At 47.7% G+C, this 21,334-nt stretch overlaps 1 long non-coding RNA gene across 1 annotated transcript in view; it reads right to left on the reverse strand.

Annotated features, from left to right (window-relative positions):
• The window catches only part of LOC132250620 (uncharacterized), a 40,461-nt gene extending 20,068 nt beyond the window's left edge, over nt 1-20,393 (reverse strand). The window contains exon 1 of the long non-coding RNA XR_009462212.1: nt 20,331-20,393. This is a non-coding gene — a long non-coding RNA (uncharacterized LOC132250620). The remainder of the gene's footprint in view (nt 1-20,330) is intronic.
• Between the last annotated feature and the right edge of the window lie 941 nt (nt 20,394-21,334).

Consider the following 21,334-nt stretch of genomic DNA (forward strand, 5'->3'; position numbering starts at 1 on the left):
ACCCCAGAGATAGGAGGAATTTATATTTGGATGACAAAAGTGATTAGAAGCTTGGGGAGACTTCTGTGTGAGATATTGAAAAGATTGGGATTGTTCTTTTTAGAAAGGGGAAAAAAAGCTCCTTCACAAAGGCTTAGTTAAGTTTGTGTTTGCATACATTCCTGAACTGGGGTTTTCAGGTCAGAAATTTCAAAATTTGGCGAGAAAAAAATTTAGTAAATTTGTTACCAGTGCATGATGGCAGATTGGCAGCCAATGAAACTACAGAAGACTAGTGAGGAATCTATAACACACCCTTTCTTTGTTGCTTTCAGTGTCTCCTTTCTCTTGCAAATTAATGTAACTGTTTTTGCAAAATTGAACATTTTTCTAATTTTCCCTGTGTGAACAGCGTGCAAAATCTTTATAACTATTCCCATAGTCTAGCTTTGAAGCTGGCATTATTTTGCTTATGTCAGCTACATAGTACTGTTTCTGTTTCCTGATTGGATGTTTTATATGATTAGCCGACACAGCATTAATTGAAAACTCTTAATGTTACAACTGAGCACACAATATGCTATTGGCTAATACTTGAGCTTCAAGCTTAAGATTCACCACTGGGCAGCATATTAGAACAACTAATAATGCCACTAATAGTGTTCTAATAATACCTAGAGCACTTTTCTTTAGCAGATCTCTATTTATTTTAGTCACTACCCACCCGTGTGCCTCCTCCTGGAGGAACCTTCACCAGATTTGGGAATGGGAAGTCTTCACTGGACAGCCAACCCTTTGTTTCCCTGTAGAGCAAACCTGCTAATGAGTGAGCCACTTGTGGTGGTGGGCATTTCTGTAGAAACTGCTGTTCCTGAGGTGGCCAAACATCTATAAGCTTGGAGAGAGTTTTGGACACATTTCCTGTACATTGCAATGCAGTTTGTTGTTTCCAGTACTGGGACTACCTTTCATAGCCCTTATGTCCTTCTGTGGGTTAACTTCTTTGTTTATCCCTTTTGATGACACCAAATTATTGGGTAAAGTAAACACACTAGTGGGCAGGGAACAAATCTAGGTGGATCTGGATAGGTTGGAGAAATGGGCAGAGCAGAATAGGTTGCAATTCAACAAGGACAAATGCATAGAACTGCACCTAGGGAGAATCACCAACACACGTACAGGCTAGGGGATGACCTCTCAGCAGCACTGTAGCAGAAATGGATCTCGGAGTCATAGCTGACTCCAAAATGAACACGAGTTGTCAATGTGATGAAGTAAACAGTAAAGCTAACTGTACTTTATCATGCATTAGCAGGTGGATCACAAACAGGCCTAGGGAGGTGATACTTCCCCTCTATGCCTTAATGGTGAGGCCACAGCTGCAGTACTGCATCCAGTTTTGGGCACTGCTCTTCAAAAGGGATGTGGATAACCTTGAGAGGGTCCAGAGGAGGGCCACTTGTATGGTTAGGGGCCTGCAGGTAAGGCCGTACGAGGAGATATTGAATCTCTTCAGCCTCCACAAGAGAAGGCTGAGAGGGGATCTTGTGGCCATCTACAAATTCATTGTGGGGGACAGCAAGGAGTAGGAGATGCTCTGTTTACCAAGGCACCCCTTGGAGTAACTAGAAATAATGGCCAGAAACTGGCAGAGAGCAGATTTAGGTTGGACATCAGGAAGAACTTCTTCACAGTAAGGATTGCCAGAATCTGGAATGGGCTTCCAAGGGAGGTGGTGCTCTCCCCTACCTTGGGGGTCTTCAAGAGGAGACTGGACAAGCACTTGGCTGGGGTCATTTGACCCCCATGCTCTTTCCTGCCTGGGGCAGGGGGTTGGACTTGATGACCTACTGAGGTCCCTTCTGACCCTAATATCTATGAATCCCACCTGTGTCTTTTTCAGTAATGTTCCCTACCCCTATCTTTTTTCCCCTTTATCTTTGGAATTTAAATGACTTTATTCCTCTCTATTTAGTACCCCTGCTCTCTGCAAGTTCATTCATAGTATCTGACAAAGTAGGCTGTTGCTTATGGAAGTTGATAACAACATTATAGTGATTGTTTATCTATCTATTAACATTACTTGTATTTATTAAATCATTATTTAATATATATGAAAATGCACATCCAATAAATGCAAGTCCACAAGTTCCATCAAACAAAGTGGTCTGACTCATTGCAAGAGAACTGGAGCACTGCTTACTGGAACCTATGGTGTATTCATCCTGTGGTCTTAGGGTCAAAGACTTGAAGAGCACATGGTACCCTAGTGACCTCTTGTACAGCACAGGCCACAAGATCTTACCTGGAGATTTCTGCAGCCAGCCCATAACTTTTGATGGAGCTACAGCAGATTATTTAGGAAAATGAATAGTCACGTTTTGTTTGAGATGAGTGTGGCCACAGGATGCATTTTAAAGCTCCCTGCTTTTGGGCACCTTTAACGATCTTCATCATCTTCAAATATCAGGCCCATATGTTACAAGGAGAGGAGACAGCCATCTGTGTCTTAGGGAGAAGGGATTTTATTCTATTAATTAAAATACTTTGCTATTTTCTAGCACCTTCCAGCTGAGGGGTTTAGAGCACACTACAAATATTAATTAAGCTTCGCAACACCCTGGTGGGATAGAAAATCTTTCTACATTCTATTTATTGATGGTTGAATAGAGGCATGGAGAGAATAATGCACGTGCCCAAAGTTACACAAGAGGAAGATAACTCAATTATTGTAGTTCCCAGCCCCTTGTACTGAAGTGGAACCTATAGTTAAGTGGAGCCCACAAGCAAATGGGTCTCAGCCCTGTCATTCTGAGACCTAAGGACAGCACTGACACATGTACTATGTGTCTGGAGCAGAGGATATATAGTTAAGTTCCAGAATGGGTGGGAAATGTTAGAAGACTGGTGTGAAAAGTGAGATGTGGAATTAAAACAAGAAATCAAGGCACCCTTACAGTTTCAAAGTGCTTAGGGTCAGAAGAAACCTAAACAGATCGTCAGGTACAACCCCCTGCCCCAGGCAGGAATAAGTGATGGGGTTATAACATCCCAGCCAAATATCTACCCAGCCTCTGCTTGAAGACCCCCAAGGTAGGAGAGAGAAAGGTCATGGTATATTAGCTGGGAATTGAACCCAGGTCTCCCACATAGTAGACCAAAAGTCTACCACTGAATGCGCACAGCAGCCTAATGACCCCTTCCACTCCAACAAGAATTTCTCCTGCTTGACCCAGCTGGACTTGAACTCAGATCTCCCACGTGGTAGGCAGAAACTCTACTACTGATAAAAATGATCCCCGAAGGTGCTGCTAGGATTTGAATCCAGGATCTCCTGTTTACTAGAGAGGTGCTTTAACTAACTAAGCCACAGCACCTCTGCACCTGGGCTATAGTGCCTTCCCCCTTCCAAATTTAAAAGACCAACATGGTGTGACAAAACAGGGCTCCATCAGTACAGTAGTGTCAGCAAACAGAAACCTTGAGGAGATGGCTTCAGTTCTAAGTATTTGCCCTACCGCACAGTCACCATCCCATCCAACCTAAAGCATGTGCTGGGCAGCAGTTCCTAATGAAGTGAGCAAGGAAGGGGACATTCTTCTTCCAGGGAAGATCATCACTTGGTAAACCCATGCTTCTGCTGATTTCTTACTACTTTTATCTGCCTTTCTCCAACTCATTCCCCGACTGACTGCAAAACTCACTACTAAATTAGTTTAGGAGGTCAGTGCCAGCTGCCTCTTTCATAATTTAATTCTTTTCTACCTGCTTACTTGACCAAGGGCAACTGATTTTCTGCTCACTGACTTAGCACCTCAGCTGACTTCTAATCAGATGACCTGCTCTGTTACACACATTCATTTTACTGTGGCACTGATTCTCCATAAAGCTTATTGTACCTTGTTGGTAGTTGCATGGCTTGACCAGTGGCATGGCTTTTCCACCTCCAATGATATTATTTGATTTAAGACCCTGTGACTGTCGGGCCTCGAACGCCCAGTCATGTGCAGCCTTGGTTCGAGTAGTTGGTGGTGTATGCCTTAGTGACTCCAGTACTGCTGAGTAGATGTTTGCTCCTCGAGTGGTCTTCCCTGACCTTGCCTGCCATGACTTTGAATGTTTCTCAGTGTTGAGGTGAATACTCAGGGTCCTCCCGCAGCACAAGGTCTGCATGATGGTCACTTGTGGGGCTCCGCCACCCCTACACCCCGATTTCATGCCACATTGATGGATCACAAGGTTTTTCTGGCCACACCCTCACTCTTGCATGGTTGTGGAGCCTTCCGAATCCCTCCTCATCTTTGGTACCGGTTCTTAAAGCCGCTTCATTCAACCCAACCTGGGTTATTTGACCCTCAACCCCTTCAAACGGGGAAATGCCAAAGAGAAACACAAAATAATACTCTGTTCTATTGTGGGGAATCTGCATGGCCCCTTTCCTGGCCCCTTACGTCAGGGTGCCAGGTGCCTCGTTCCCTAAGGACTTTCTATGAGGGGACCCCTATGCGGGGCCAAATGTCCGTGTCCTCCTGCTCAGGTCGTCTCTCCCACTTTATCTGCCTCTTCCTGGAGTACGGTCCTTCTCCACTTCTCTCCCTCCTGTGGCGTCACTATTCAGGTGCCTGGCGGCCCCTTTGTATATGCCTAGTCGCTCCCTGTAATCAGGATAGGTATCTTGCCTCTTCGCAACCCTTCATGCTGCTCCTGCCAGGACTCTCCTAAAGGGAGGGATTCCTCCACCTCCCCACTGGCCCCAATACTCCCACCTGTTGCAGTGTGGGTCGCTGCATCCACCTTTCTGTTCCCTTTGTCTTTGCTGCTTTTGTTGGCTGCAGGGGCTGCTTTTGGCTCGTCTCTCTCTCTGTTGAGCTGTTCCTCGCCGCCGCTGCCAGGGTCAGTGCCTAGAGACTCCTTTAACTTTTTGGGCTGTTGCCCTCCCTCTCCAAAAGCCTCCCGAGGGACACCCTGTGGTTGTGTCCTACTCGGGTCTGCTCCTTCTCCACCCTTGTTTCCACTGGCAGCTGGTTTTATCCCCACTGGCCGGTGATTGCTGGTGACATCATCAGCCGGCTTCAGCTGGGTAAGGATGTGGCTGACTAGCTGCGCTGGTTTCTTTCTCCGTTTTAGCTGCTCCGTGGCTCCTGCTGTCGGTAAGTAGCTTCTTTGCTTTAACTTTGTGTTTATTTCCTCTTTTCTGGGTATTCTGTTCCCAGGAACCTTCCCTTTTGGTTCGGGGTCCCTCCACCCACTCTCTTCCAGGACAGACCCAATTCCCCAACTGCCTTGTAGCCCTCCTGCCGACCAATCTGGCTACCATGCCAGTCCTCCATCCCCACCACATCTCTTCCTCATTGTCCCCTTTCCCCTCGAACTCCCCTTCCCCTTTCACCCTTTCCCTCTGACTTTTCCTTAGTTCCATCCTTACTTATGCCCCATAAACTCACATTCTCCTTTTGCCTCCTCTGCACCTCTGGGAAAAAATCTCCCAGTCATCTCTCTCCCACCAGCCTCCCAGCATCTTCCTCCCTGACACACTGTCAGTCCCTCTCACCTAGTCCCTTCCCATCTGACTGTGATCACCCTTCTTGCCTCTTTCTGTAGATCACCCATACTGTCTTGCAGATTCTCTCCACAACCACTGTGTCTCCCCTCTCATCAGGTTCCAACCAACTCACACAAAGACCTGCATCCCCCACTCACACCCTGCCTCTGCCACTGCATTCTTTTGGCACTCTCTCCATCTTTCACACTCACCTCCCAAAGCCATGCACAAAGTAATAGGGCAGCATCAGTCTTCTGCTCCTTCCAAACCATCCTCCTCCTTTCCTCTCACTCATCTTTTCCCTCTGAACACTCCCCCCACCCCATGCTAAAAGAGCTATGTTGCATAAATGACTAGAAGAGGAGCAGTGGTGGTAGTGCAGAGCAGTGAGTAGCAATGGTAAAGACCAGTGAGCCTCAGGGGTAAATGGTGGTGAGGACCAGCTCTCCCTGCTGGTGAGAACTGCCTGGACCCCCCCCCACTACCCAGCCCTTGTGATTTGGTTGACATAGGTGATCAGAGTCTCAGATGACAATGGCTATCCGCAGTAGCTGGATTAGATAGCAGAGTGCTTCTAGATTTGCTTTGCTTTGATTCAACAGTCTCTCATTACATGACTTAGCACCCAATCTCTAAGAGCAGAGAGAAGGTCAGGGCTATATTAGACACGTCTACATGAGATGCTTAATGTACAAAAGACTAATTCTACTGTGCATTAGCATGGTGGGAAAAACTCATGTTAATGTGCTACTGTGTAGTAGAATAAATATACTGCGCATTAACAACACTAAAAACCTGTTCAACTGCATTAATGCACAGTAGCGCTGATTATGGCACATTAAGTTAGTACCTATCATTAGATACTAAACTTAATGCACCATAATTACAGCACATTAATGAATGTGTAGATCCATTGGGCATCTCTTTCTAAAAAGCTCTGCTTTATCTCAGCCAGAAATTTTGAGCTGGATGCAGGGTTCTCCAGATTAAATCTTCTCACCTAGACTGTGATGGAGATGAGATCCTAGTAGTCCCTTCTGGCCTTTAAATTTACGAATCTATAAAGTAGATAATTACTAAAATAATTCTACCATTTTCTGGAGACATAAACATCATTTTTAAAATGTATTTAGATTTTTATGTACAAAACATAAAAGGGATATGTCCCAGAGAACTAGAAATGCTAGTCAGCAAAGACCCAAGCAGCTGAAGCAAACCAAACACCTTTCTATCCATGGATATGCCACTCCACAAAATTGGAATGCACCCGTTTTGGTATCTGCCTGCCTGGAGTGAGCCAAGTAACAATTTTCCCCTCCCTTTTTGCCCCTGTAACACTTCTATGCCAGCTCAAAGAGAGGGATTTTGCAATGATTCTACCATCCAAACACTGGACTAGACTCATGTAATTTTAAAGGCCAAGGTTGTGTTTTCTTGTTGAGGTCAACAACTTGCTTTTGGCTGTTATTCCCTCTGGGCTCCAGAGTGTTGTAAAAGTTTGAAATCAATTGTGTTTTAAAGGTCTTCATGCTACTTCTGTGTATTTTATCTCAATTCACCCAGAACAGTTATTTTGTGTTCTTACTTTTCCTTAACTCCTTGCTTCCCGGCTTGCTTAGTGGTAGCTTTTTGAAATGCAGAGTACATCAAGAGAAAGCAGCCTACCCCAAGGCATCAAAGGGTTGATAGAAAACAAGGAAAAGGAAAATGGCTTCACTTTTTGTTTTAATGTTCAATCCAGGGCTGTAGAGCAGGGTAGAACTGCGTCTGCATTTCCATCAGATGCAATAACTCTATTATTATGGAGTTAAATAGGCTCAAAAGGTCCATTTTCAGAAGTAAGTGATGTAGGAGCTTAAGTTTCAGTGACTCAGGCTCCAAATCACTCATGGCTAAATCCACAAAAGGACTAAATTGCCTAATGAAACATAGGGTGCCAGATTCCAAATTTAGATCCTCAAAAACTAACACTCTGCTTGGAGCACACCCAGAAATGTCTTGGTCTTGAAATCAGCCTGGCACCAGAATCACCCCTAAGTGCCATCAGAATCCACTTCCTATGTGTTCCTTTTACTTTTTCCCTGAGGAGTTAGCTCAGTAGAAAGCTGAGAACACACCTACCACATTGGGGGCTATGCAAAAAGTATTGACACCTGCTTTCCTTCATATCACAGATGTAGTGAGGTATCTCTACATCTTGAAGTGATGGGAGCCCAAGAAGGGTGGCTGTGCCTTAAGGAAATGATCCTTCGGGCACAAAGCAAGATGATCCCCGTGCGAGGTAAAAGAGGGAAAGGGGCCAGGAGGCTTCCCTGGCTGACCAGAGAAATCCAGGGCAGCCTAAGGGCCAAAAGGGGAACACATAAAAAGTGGAAACAGGGAGAGATCACCAAAGACGAATATACCTCCTCTGCTCATGCTTGTAGGGAGAAAGTTAGACGAACCAAAGCTACCATGGAGCTGAGGATGGCATCCCAAGTAAAAGACAACAAGAAATTGTTTTTTAGATATATAGGGAGTAAAAGGAAGGCCCAGGGAGGAATAGGACCCCTGCTAAATGGGCAGAAACAATTGGTGACGGACAGGGGGGACAAGGCTGAACTCCTCAACGAGTTCTTTGCCTCAGTGTTCCTAAGTGAGGGACACGACAAGTCTCTCACTGGGGTTGTAGAGAGGCAGCAGCAAGGCGCCAGACTACCATGCGTAGACCCTGAGATGGTGCAGAGTCACTTGGAAGAACTGGATGCCTAAGTCGGCAGGCCCGGATGAGCTCCATCCGAGGGTGCTGAAGGCACTGGCTGACATCATTGCAGAACCACTGGTGGGAATATTCGAACGCTCGTGGCGCACGGGCCAAGTCCCGGAGGACTGGAAAAGGGCCAATGTGGTCCCCATTTTCAAGAAGGGGAGGAAGGAGGACCCGGGCAACTATAGGCCAGTCAGTCTCACCTCCATCCTTGGCAAAGTCTTTGAAAAAATTATCAAGGCTCATATTTGTGAGAACCCAGCAGGACAAATTATGCTGAGGGGAAACCAGCACGGGTTCGTGGCAGGCAGATCGTGCCTGACCAATCTAGTCTCTTTTTATGACCAGGTTACGAAATGCCTGGACACAGGAGGAGGGGTGGATGTCGTATACTTAGACTTCAGGAAGGCCTTCGATACGGTATCCCACCCCATACTGGTGAACAAGTTAAGAGGCTGTGACTTGAATGACTACACAGTCCGGTGGGTGGCGAATTGGCTGGAGGGTCGCACCCAGAGAGTCGTGGTAGATGGGTCGGTTTCAACCTGGAAGGGTGTGGGCAGTGGGGTCCCGCAGGGCTCGGTCCTTGGACCAATACTCTTCAATGTCTTCATCAGCGACTTGGACGAGGGAGTGAAATGTACTCTGTCCAAGTTTGCAGATGACACAAAGCTATGGGGAGAAGTGGACACGCCGGAGGGCAGGGAACAGCTGCAAGCAGACCTGGACAGGTTGGACAAGTGGGCAGAAAACAACAGGATGCAGTTCAACAAGGAGAAATGCAAAGTGCTGCACCTAGGGAGGAAAAATGTCCAGCACACCTACAGCCTAGGGAATGACCTGCTGGGTGGCACAGAGGTGGAAAGGGATCTTGGGGTCCTAGTGGACTCCAAGATGAACATGAGTCGGCAGTGTGACGAAGCCATCAGAAAAGCCAATGGCACTTTATCGTGCATCAGCAGATGCATGACGAATAGGTCCAAGGAGGTGATACTTCCCCTCTATCGGGTGCTGGTCAGACCGCAGTTGGAGTACTGCGTGCAATTCTGGGCGCCACACTTCAAGAAGGATGCGGATAACCTGGAGAGGGTCCAGAGAAGGGCCACTCGTATGGTTAAGGGCCTACAGACCAAGCCCTATGAGGAGAGACTAGAGAAACTGGACCTTTTCATCCTCCGCAAGAGAAGGTTGAGAGGCAACCTTGTGGCTGCCTGTAAGTTCATCACGGGGGCACAGAAGGGAATTGGTGAGTATTTATTCACCAAGGTGCCCCCAGGGGTTACAAGAAATAATGGCCACAAGCTAGCAGAGAGCAGATTTAGATTGGACATTAGGAGGAACTTCTTCACAGTTCAAGTGGCCAAGGTCTGGAACAGGCTCCCAAGGGAGGTGGTGCTCTCCCCTACCCTGGGGGTCTTCAAGAGGAGGTTAGATGAGTATCTAGCTGGGGTCATCTAGACCCAGCACTCTTTCCTGCTTATGGAGGGGGTCGGACTCGATGATCTATTGAGGTCCCTTCTGACCCTAACATCTATGAATCTCCAACTTTTATGCATTAACTCAGGGGGCAGAAAAGTCATCTAGGATGTAGGATGACTGGGTTCAAATCCTTTGTTTGCCTGAGGGGTTCTGCACAGACACACGCTTTCTGAATCTCATACAGGAAATTTAAAACTGGACACAGTAATAATAGCGATAGCTTATGAGACTGGGTATTGTGGTGAGAACTGACCCAGAGCAGCAATCTTCAGGTGGGTTGGCAAAGTGACCATTTTTGTGACCACAAACCTGCTCTGATGATGTGAGTCTAATCTCACCCACTGCTTCTTTTCTGTGTGACTGATTTTGTTTTTGCTTTCCAGCACTCATGAAAAGGTCAGAATCCCAGATGGGAGAAGGGCTGTCTGTCAATAAAACACAAGTGTTGCAACCACAATCAAGTGAAGGGAGTGAAGAGACTGCCATGTGTTTGAAGTGCCTGAGGATGGAAGAGAGCATGTGAATGTCATGGCCAGCCTCTGGGGTGCCAGGTCAGAGGAGCTCTGAGTAAACTCTGCAGAAGCCCTTGACTTCTAGCAGCTTTCAGGAGAAGTGACTTCGGTTTTTCCTTTTTCAGGAGAGTAGGAAGCCACTTGAAATGAATGGCTCTTTTGACAAAAGGTTGCAAGAGTCCCTCAGTTCTTAATGCTCAGGTTAGATGCTGCTGGGTTTCTTGTCTTTAAAAGCCAAGTGAAAGGGGCATTGAGAGACTGGAAGTGATCCTTAGAGACTTTGTGAAATACCCTCACTGTGAAGATTTTAGGGAGCTTCTGCAGAATGCCAGAGAAAAGGTGGTCAGGCTAAAGGTTGACAGAGGCCATCACTCTCTTGCCACAAGGCTGCTCCCTACCCTTTGAAGAGCACACTGCCCTTGCTTAGGCTGGAAACACCTAAACTCCCTCCATTTCTGCCACTGGGCACATGCAGAACAGCTTCACTGTTGACAACCTCAGGCAGGTGATGGGATTAGATGACCTCTGGAAGTCACTTCCAGCCCTTCTTCTCTACGAACCCCAACATGTTTGGCACCTAAGTCGCATCTAAGCTGCAGTGGGATGTGTCAACTAGGCATTTTCACTTAAACACAGCCTGCAGCAGGGGCTAGTGTCACCCTCCTTTTACCTAGTAGTCCAGTGGTTAAACCACTCACCTGGGATATAGGAGACCTGGGTTTCTCCGTTGCTTGAGGGAACGTGACCTATATACCTCATCTCTTAGGAGCATGCCTTAAGGGCCAGAGTGTAAGGTGGGTTCTGCTCAAGCTTTTTTGTTGATACTAGCCATTTTTCGCATGGGTGCAAGGACTAGAACTAAAGCCTGTCCCTTCCCACATCAGTCCCCTAAGCAACAGGCCAAGGGGCAATATCCCCTTCCCAAGCCCTTCTTTGTATCCAGGAGCATGAAAGTCTTGTATCCAGAATGGAAACAACTTCAGCAGAAGAGACAGCTTAATATCCAATACCTTGGTGTCTAGAGTGCGCTCCTGAAAGATGCAGGTTTAGGTCCCTTTGGTGAAAGAGGGGTTTGAACTTGAAACCCTGCCGCATCCCAGGTGAGTGCTCTAACTGCTGACTGGGTTGTTAACAGATAGTGGTAGAAGTGGGGCTCTTCCTTCTTCCTTTTCTTGTGAGAAATGACAGACGTGGCCTACATGACTAACTTCAGGAGAGAGTTAGGCCCATAGCCACCTCTGAAGAGTGGGGCTTCAGCCCCATCTCTCCCTTGGCCTTTTCCTTTTGGGTAGCTGAGGTGACTTCCGGTGCAGTGGGCTGGCATCTGTGAATCCCATTCTGGGATAGGAATTGAGCCACCTAATGTCAGGCCTATCTAATGAATTAGGCCTCACATTCATTACGCCACCTAAGGACTTCCCCTAGGGAGACACCTCAGTGTTAGGTGCTGCCAAGTAAACCTGACTACCTACTTTTAGGCCTGTGCAAAGCAGCTAGTATTCGCTTCAGATTCAGCTGATTCGGGGGGCAGTGATTCGATCTGGTGATTTGAATCACTGTCCCAAATTGATACGGCCGAATCTCCGAATCACCCAGGCCCATCCCCCACCTACTCTCCCAGCCCAGCAATGGCTGCCCCCCCCAGCTCCTGGCACTTTGAAAAAATAAAGCCCTGACTCAGTGGGTGCTGCTGAGTGGGGGAGCGATCCCCGCTGCCCCCCACCGCCCCATGGAGCATGGGGAGCTCGGCACGAGCCCCCCAACCCTCCCCCTGCTCCCCCAGCCCCTCCCATGGCTACCCCGCCTACCATGGCTCTGGCCCTTTAAGAAAAATAAAACTGAGAAAACCCTGAACTCACCGTTCGTGCAGGTGGGTGGCCACGATCCCTGCTGCATCCCTGCTGCAGGAGTGGTGGGTCCTGAGGCTTTTCTCGGTTTTTTTTTCTTAAAGGCCTGGAGCTGGGCCAGTGGGGGCACCTGTGGGAGGGCTGGGGGGCTTGTGCAGAGCCCCCCATGCAGCGTGGAGTAGCAAGGGGCAGTGGGGATTGCCCCCCCACCCGGCAGCACCCAGTGAGTGGGGCTTTTTTCTAAAGTACCGGGAGCTGGGGTGGGGGGAGGGGGTGGTAGCCACAGGGGGGCTGGGGGAGCTGGCAGGGGATGGGGCTAGCAGGGGTCCCCCCATGGTCCCCTCCCCCTCCCCCTAGCACTTACCAGCATGGAGTCCAGCCACAGCTCCCTGCTGCTCTGTCAGGGACTGTCTGAATCATGAAAGCTCTCCAAATCTTTTCCAAAGATTCAGAGAGCTTTGAATCAATTCAGACCTTTTAATTGGTCCCCCTATTCGATTCAGATTTGGAGATTCGGCCACCAAATTGGGCCAAATCCCCTCCGAATCGAATCAGCACCCAAAGCTTTACACAGCCCTACCTACTTTCCATTCCCTCTCTCACTTGCATCCCTACAATACCAGTGGAAGTGGCATTCTTCTCCATTTCCTGTCCCAGGAATCTACTGTTTTTGCTGTATGCTCTCCCACACCTTCCCTGCTGCACTGCAAATGTTGCTGTATTAAATAGAATCAGGGAGCAATTATTACCTGTGCGTACTTTGTGAAGTGAGAGACTTTGAGAAGAAAGGGATTAGAGAGAGAATAGACCATGCTGAGAACTAATATGATTGCATTGAGTTTAGACAACAGCTTCTTTCTAGCCCTTGCTGCTTTTTCACAGGAATGTTGAATGTGTTGTACGCTGTCGTTCTGCTCCAGAATGACCCCTGACATCCTGCAGTAGGAGACCAGGTAAGCCACCTTGGCACATGGGCACTGCACTGCACTTATTCTACCCATCAGATTCAGCACAGACAAAATAAAGGAAACACAATAGAGCATTCCTGATTACTACGTTCTCTGCCAAAATGCTTGGCACTTGCTGGGTTTCTGCCCTGTTCAACACTCCAAATGACTTTTCCAATTGAATTTTCAGGCACCTTTCCTTGGAGAGCTTGGCTTCATTTATGCTTCATGAACTTCCAGATAAAAAACATTGATCAGTGGTGACCTTTTTTCTTATTCTGGGCCCCTGGTTATTTTTCATTTGATTGTAGACATTAAAGCCTAGAACAAATTAACCTCCTTCAAAGAGTACTGTACTGAGCTGATCAGTGTCAATCTGCCAGGCCCCAAAAGACCCTGTGGAGTACCAAGGCTATTACCTGTGTTGATCGTAGGTGCAGCAAAGGAAGCAGTAGAGACTCCATTGGGGAACACCCTTCTTCTGCTGCGCCGGTTGTTAAATAGTTTCATAGCACATATCAGACAGACAAGCCATATTTCAGATGCAGTGGAAAATATGCTCTCCATCCTTTTTTTTAATTTCATAAACATTTGATCCCAAAGTTAATCAGGATCCAGAAGGGAGTAAAACTGAGAGAAGACATACAAGGAAGTAAAGAATATTGCTTCACTTTGAGATAGAAAAGTGAAATTGTTCCCCGCTACCATGTTCCTCCTGGAAACAGGTGTGGGTGAACTGCCCCATCCACTTCTGTTTCCAGGAGGAGCACTGGGGCACTGGACCAGAAAGAGCTGCACAGTACAAAGCAGCTCCTGTCTGCTTTAGGCCTAATAGTTGAGAGTCCTAACAGAGAAGGAGTATGTGTGCAGTGCACCTGGCACAGCCTTTCCTGGGCTGGCTATGCAGCATGGGGCAGTTTCATAACAGGTGCCCAGCCCTTCCTGGCAGCAACACTCAGCTGAGAAGCACTCAGGCAAGCTGAGGCAGCACCAACAGTGGTTCTCAGCCCAGCCAGGGGTGCCACGGCATTCTAAAAAGTGGTGGTGAGCTGCCCTGATTTTGGAAAGATTGAGAACCACTGCTACTACCAATCCGTCAGCAGGAGGTACAACAAACTTCACAGTTGGCACACAGGCAGCTGAAGAGAGGGTTTCTGCCTGATCCCAAATAGTTAAAAGTTGGGTTATGCCCTGAACCACAGAGTTTATTTCCCTGCCCAACCTCATGGTTATTTTTTTAAAACCTCCCTTCAGGAACTCTGTGTAATCTTATCCTTTCCTGTATTCATCCATTTTTGTGACTCCTGCCAGACTCTTGGCCTCTGCTACCTATTACCCACACTATTATTGTTTTGATGTCACCGAGGGACAGAGATTTGGATTAACAAAAGGATTTCTCCCCACGTATTGGCCTGTGATGCAGCAGGTATTGTGGCCACTCCAAAATCAAAGAACGAGAAGCAGCTTAATTTGCGGAAAGCCGAACAGGATCCTGACTCATGGTCCTTAATGAGCCAGTCACAGCTTCATCTGTCACTAATGTTTTACAAGTTTTCTACTAGATGGAAGTCATGTCAGTCCATTCCGATGCTGCTGCTCAGTGAAATAATTATCCCCAGTGAGAATAGTTGTTCTTCTCTCCTCCATTCACAGAGGAGGCAATGTAGTTCCCTGGCTGGTAGGAATGTCATTTCTTATGCGTCTCTCACTGTCTTTGGGAATAGTTCAGTTTCCATTTGTTCAAGGCAAGAAGATAGTGTTTCCTTATAATAACATACAAAGATGTCTGTGCTGAGACATCAAGGAGAAGTAAGCTGCAGTAACCCAGGGCCAGAAGGTGTGGGAAGCCTAATTGTGCAGGTACTTCTTCCATTGCTTTAGGACAGAGATCTTTCAGGACCCTCCACTGATAGGTACCCTCTTCTGCATCCCAAAATGCAGGCTATGCCATAAGATTTCTCAGGCCACAGAGTCTATCACCAGGAGGGAGATGGTTCTATTGAGTTTTGTTGCACAAACGCACATGGTCTCTAGAGACCAGTGGCTCACATCTGTGCTGTTTATCAGAGGTACTTGCCATATTCATCAGCTGATCCCTTAAGGGCTTCCTTAGGTCAAATGAATGTGAGAAGATGGATAGCTTAGCAATTATAACAATACTTGAGAAGACCCACATCCAGGTCATCACTGCCACTCATGCCCTGCATGACTCTTGATGGTGACTTTTAATAGTACTGTCTCACCTTACAGGGGTTTTGGGTAACTGTGTTCAAGACTGTGTTGCTTCAACATTCTTTTAAACAGAGTGAAAGAAGCAAGAGATGGAGTGAGACAGCCAAAGGTCCACAGCCTCTGTCTAAAGACCACTCATATAGCAATGTCATTGTCCTTCTCACAAGTTTGGGATTCTAAGCTCCACAGTTTTTTGTGAGATCAGACATCTCTTTCTGTGCTGTTGCCTTCTTTGCCCAAGAGAGCATCTTCAATAACTCCCTCAACTCCAGGTGTTTCACTTCTCTTTACTGTGTGGGTTGTCAAATGAGCTAGTCTCAAGCATTCTGTTATATAGAAAGATCCTTCAGCCCTTTTAAGAACAACCCACTGCCTAGAAAAATCTGTCAAGGTGACTGGGTTACAAAGAGTTATTACAACAGCCGGCTTCATCCATCTTTGTTCCTGAAGTCCCCAGTTTGCTACTTGCTCCCCCTTCCCAAATCTGTGAGTGCCATGCTGAAGGCAGAAAAAGGGTGCTGGAGAACAGAACAGTCAGCAGAAGGGAACAGAGGAAGCAGGGTTGCAGTCCTCTGCTGTGCATCCTCTCACTTTAGCCTGCTGCTTGTTTGTTAAGGAAGGTGGCCCCAAAACCAGACTGATTGAGTTCAGGTTGTTTGCTGATCCTGACAATTAAGTAGATAATCAAAGAGCAGTGACACACATAACACATTACTGACTGTCAGGTCTTTGGCATTGACCATAGCAATTCATAGAAGAATGCTTGACAGCACCTGTCAAATAGCCTAAAATTTATAGCCTGCTCGTTCACAACAACTCAACCAGTAGGGAATTTCATACATCATCAGGTTTTTACAGAATTTTCCCATACAATTTATCAACATCAGGCAAACTAGTTTATGCCATTTTCTGATCTGGTATACAAAAGTTGTTATTGAAACATAAGTGCATGCTACTGATTAGAAACAAAAGTCAATATGCAAAAAGCCTACATAATATGATGGAATCAACAAGCCCATTCATTGTTTTTCATGTTGCCTCTGATTCTGCCACTTTCTTTTGTCCCTCACTCCCACTGACTGACTTTTACTGTTACTCACATCACATCAGCATGAATCCCCTGGGATCAAAGGGCTCTGTTATAAACTATTGCCAAGTAGAGTTTTTTCCCTATAGTGCCTGCTAATCAGCAAATACTGTCATGCCAGTGAAGGCTATGAGTGCAGAATCTGTCAGAAAAGTCTGATGGATTAATGGGACACAGAGATGGGAACCCTCAGAGCCCACATCTGGGAGTCATTCATTGCTTACACCAGTTGACTGAAACCCAAGCATATTCAAGTCTCTTCCTGACTCTGTCACTAACTTGCTCTTTGACATCAGTGTCTGTGTTAATCGGTATTGTAAGAACTAGTGGGCTTCACACTTCAGTCTCAGGGTAACTTCACTCAGTGCAATGGGGAATTATCCCTGAAAGAATCAGGGGTAAAACCTCTACTGGTGTAAGTTTTATTTGTCCACATTCATCCTGGGGTAGTGATATTCTAACAGCAAACAGGCTATTCTCTGCTAGCCCACCATGAAGTGGCAAGAGTTATTAAATAACTGCCTACTCCATGAGCTACCCTGGGATAATTACATGTTTGTCTGTTCCTGATCCTCACGTAATATATATTGGTATGTAAAAGTGAAATAAATAATGCCACGGTATGCATTTATCTGTCTATGCCCTAAGGTGCAGGTAGTAGTTAAGCCATGACAGCACAGAGCTTACAGCATGTTGTAAATCTCACCTGACAAATAAGGTAAATCCTTGGGCAGTTAGCCTTTGGCAGCTAAGTATAAAGCTGGTCTAGACATGTCAATACAAGGGGTGTGTGTGTGTGTGTGTGTGTGTGTATACATGCGCGCGGACACGCACACATACACAGTTATACGATGATTCAGTGGATGCTAAGAAAGACTTTGCGAGCCTAAAAATAGATGTAATACATATTATTTTTTCATAGCCCCAGTGCTATTGCTGATATTTTGAGATCTCCTGTAAGTGACTTGTAAAAGTTAATCTCCCAGTTCTGGGTCTCTTCCTTTTTCCCCTCTGGCTAGGAGTTTTCCCATGTGGGAATCGCACAGTAGTTTGAAACAGTTCTGCAACATCTTTCATTCTTCTGCTTTGCACTCATTTTTTTAGTTAGAACATGTGAACAGCTTAAGCTTATGCCTGTGTTTCATAGTACTGGCAAGGAGGCTTTTTTGGGTCTCATATGGGACAGGTGGCAGATTGTGGCTTTGGGCTGTGGATAGAGTGGCTGGATTTCACCTGGAGACTCTAGAACCAAGGAACTCGGTTAAGGATCATCACAAAAGAGCCACAGTTCTTGGAATAAGAATAATTAATAGCAAATGGAGCAGCAGAGAGAGCTTCTGTGCATCATTAGCCCTCCAGGAATGGGGGAAGAGCCTGATATGGAACTCACAATTTCTGGGTACCCATATGGATATGTTCATCCCTAGCTACTAGTTCCTAGAAGAGTTTATTCTGACTGCATTGCTGGTTGTCTGGCTTGGCTGTTTTAGGAATGCCAGGAAGTGGCCAATGTGACCAACTTGAAGAGGAGTTCAGTGACAGGTTCTTAGCTCATGGCAAGAATGGCTAGACAGAGCTGGTACAAGATTATTAGATCCTGTTCTGTGGAATCAGATTCCTCAGATGGGAGAGGGAGGCAGAGAGAAGAGTTCCTTCAGTGTTAGAGGGGAAGATCAGAGAGCATGATAAATGAGAAAGGAGAACGAGGACTACATTTCTAGGCTCAAAGGAAACTGCTAATTTGGCTCCTTGTCGGTGCCCACAGCCTTCTCTCTTTTCGATAGTCAGTTCTTCTGGATCTGCCTACGAGAGCTGCTTGTGACAAGATGGCATCTGAGGGCCTCCATGTTGCCCCTAGTGTCCACCTCTATCCTGTCCAGCCCCTACTCAAGTCTCCCTACACTTCAACCTGTTCACTCTCCTGCCATGCCTTGAATAAGGGTAGGCTGCCCTCCCAGGGTTGGTGAGTCTTCAGTGCTTTTTCTCTCTTAATCCTCTGTGCTGTTTCTTGGGTTCTGCCAGCCTTAAGGGCTAGATTGGTGGCCTGCTTCCGCCCTTACAACAACATCTGCAAGGCATGGATGTGATCAGTTATAAATACAGCAAGGTGGCTTGCCTCCAACGCAAGGTTTGTCGCATTTAGTCTTCCAAGCCTTTGTTGGCAGTTCCAGCTTTCTTGGCTTTGGCCCCCTCATTTCTCTGGCTGGATCTTCCTTTAGCCTAAGTCCACAATCCTGGACTTTGGCTCTTGGGCACCAGCCCTGTCTCTCATTCTAGTCCTATGGCCCCTAGCCCCAGCCTCTTGCTCTGGGCCCTTGGGATGCTCATGGTGAGCTCGGCTTACCAAACAGCACATCTTTACACGTATGGCTGTCTGCAGATGGGCCACACACACACACACACACACACACACAGTGACCATGAGGCACAACATCATTGATGTCCCACAGCACATGATGGCATCTTTTATACAAAGAAGTCTTGGGATATTTTGATGTTTTTCCTAGTGCTTCTGTGACCAGAATTAGGAGAAACCAGGCCAATCTCAGCTTTTTCATTTAAAAAAAAAACAACTTGTATTTGTCTTTGTGGTGTCCAAAAAAACATGAAGCATGTGAACCCTAAAGGCTACAAAACAGAATGCAACACGCCCCCCCCCGCCCAAAGAAAAAATAAACCATTTTTTCCTTAAATGTAAGTCATCATATGACATTTTTATTCCTGATCCATGATTTCTGGATGTGCAGAGTTAGTGGAACTGGTTCCTCTGAGAATCTGACATGGAGGAGCATGTGCAGTGTTTGTTTGCTACCTGTTGACCAGATGGGGAAGGCTTTGCAGCTGGAGATTTCTCTGCTTCTATTGATAACATGCATCTCCAGGTTCAGAACTTCTTGACTGCTAAGGCTATGATGCAACTGCATCACACTGAGCTAAAGTGTTACAGAATAGGGCCATGCGAAGCTTCAACGCTGTTTCAACTTGTTTTGACCTTGAAACAATGAAATCGAAACAAAACGAAATGAAGGTGTCACGAGTGGGGTCCTACAGGAGGGCCATGATCTCCTCAAGGCCCCCTCCCCGTGCCAAGTCGGCCCAAGGGCACCCTCAGATTCTCGCCCACCACGTCTTTGATGTTCACATATGTTAGGGAGGCTGCCTTACGTCTCCTTGGACACGGTTACTTCTGGCCCCGTGAACTCCCAGACTCTTCATGGGTCCCACTCTACAATGGGTGCTTTAGGGGCACCCTAGCCTTAGAGGCTATGCGTGGCTCCAACCACCCCAATACCATGCCCCAAGCCTCGCAGGTGAAATGGATGTTATTCTGTTCCTCTATGGTGTTCACGCCCTCTCGGGCACTCGGGCTCTCCTCAGCCCTGTCTCTCTCTCTCCGTGCCCTCCCTCCGGGCTTTTCAGTAAGGCCACCTTCTCTAGGGCCTTCTCAAGCGCTGCTCCCTTCTCTGGGGTTCCTGAAGTGCTGCCCCCTTCTGGGCCTTCCCAGTAGTGCTGCCTTCCTCTGGGGCCTCCTCTCTGTAGTGCCACCCTCCTCTGGGGCTCTTCACCGCAATGCTGCCCCCTTCCTCAGGGCTCACCGCACTGCTACCCCCTTCTCCGGGGCTTCTCAACTGCCCCTCTCTGGGCTAGGGTCTATGTACCCTGAATGCTGGGCCCTCCCTGGAGCTGGGGTCCTCACACTCTGCTATGAGTCCCCTATGAGGATGCTGCACCCTTACTGGTGCTGGGGTCCCCACTGTACTGTGAGTCCCCTATGAGGCCTCCTTCAACCCCTAATAGCCTCACCCAAACCACCGGTGTAACAACAAAACAAAACAAAACAAAACAAAACACAACAAAACACAAGCCTCTAGGCTATAACATAACTTAAAGCCGCCTGGCTAAAACCATGTTGCTCAGACATCCTAGAACTGCCATCCTTTACTCAGCTTGAGCTGTACCTGTGGTCAGGCTTCTTCTCACATCTTTGCTCAGGGAGTTCCTTCCTCACGGGCTGCTGACAGGGAACTGCCAGCCTAACTTCAGCCCCTGGGCTTTATAAGGGCCAGGCCCTTCCCCTTCCGGTCAGCTGACCTTCCCTCATTGCCCCAGCAACCCACAGCTGGGCTCTTTATTCACTCACTGCTAGGGTCCCTTCCCTAGCAGTTTCTCCTCCTTAAGAGCAGGGCACCTGAGTGCTCTGCGACAGAAGGGCTTTGAAACAGCCTCAAAATGAAATGAGGCCAGTTGAAATGTTTTGAAAGTTTCGAAATGTTTCAAATTTCAAAGCAGCCAGACAGGTGGTGGGACACGGGAGAGCCAGGGCTGCGCAGCCCTGGTTCTCCCCACCTCCCGCTGCCTGGCTGCACTCTGTGGGGCTGGCGGAGCTAATGAGAGTACAGTGCCGGCTCTGCCCACCTCCCACTGCTGGGCTGCACTCTGATCGGCTCCGCCAGCCCCATGGAGCTCAGCCCAGTGGCAGAAGCCGGGCAGAGCTGGGACTGCGCTCCGCCTCCTGCCACCGGGCTGAGTTCCACGGGGCTGTGAGCTGCTGGGAACTGAGCCCGGTGGGGGGAAGTGCCTCTCTCCACTAGACTCAGTTCTTAGCTGATCACAGCGATGGGGAACTCAGCCGGCCTGGAGGAAGCCCCTCCTCCAGCCTGGCTGAGTTCCCCAGTGCTGCGATTGGCTGAGAACTCAGCCTGGCTGGAGGTGCCACTTCCCCCAGCCAGGCTCAGTTCTCCAGTACCAGGTCCCAGGCAGCCAGGTCCCAGGCAGCAGGAGCAGTGTCCTGTGATCTGGCAGGCAGACTGGGGCCTGCCCACACCCCTGGGAGGGCTGCGGGGGCTCTGCTGGATTCCTCCCGGGGGTACGGGCCCCCAATCTGCCTGCTGGATCATAGGACTCTGCTCCTGCTCCCCATCTCCTGCTTGTCAGCAGCCTGAGGTGCAGTTTCCTAGAAACC

This window comes from Alligator mississippiensis, chromosome 5 (assembly GCF_030867095.1).
Source record: "Alligator mississippiensis isolate rAllMis1 chromosome 5, rAllMis1, whole genome shotgun sequence".
NCBI lineage: Eukaryota > Metazoa > Chordata > Crocodylia > Alligatoridae > Alligator > Alligator mississippiensis.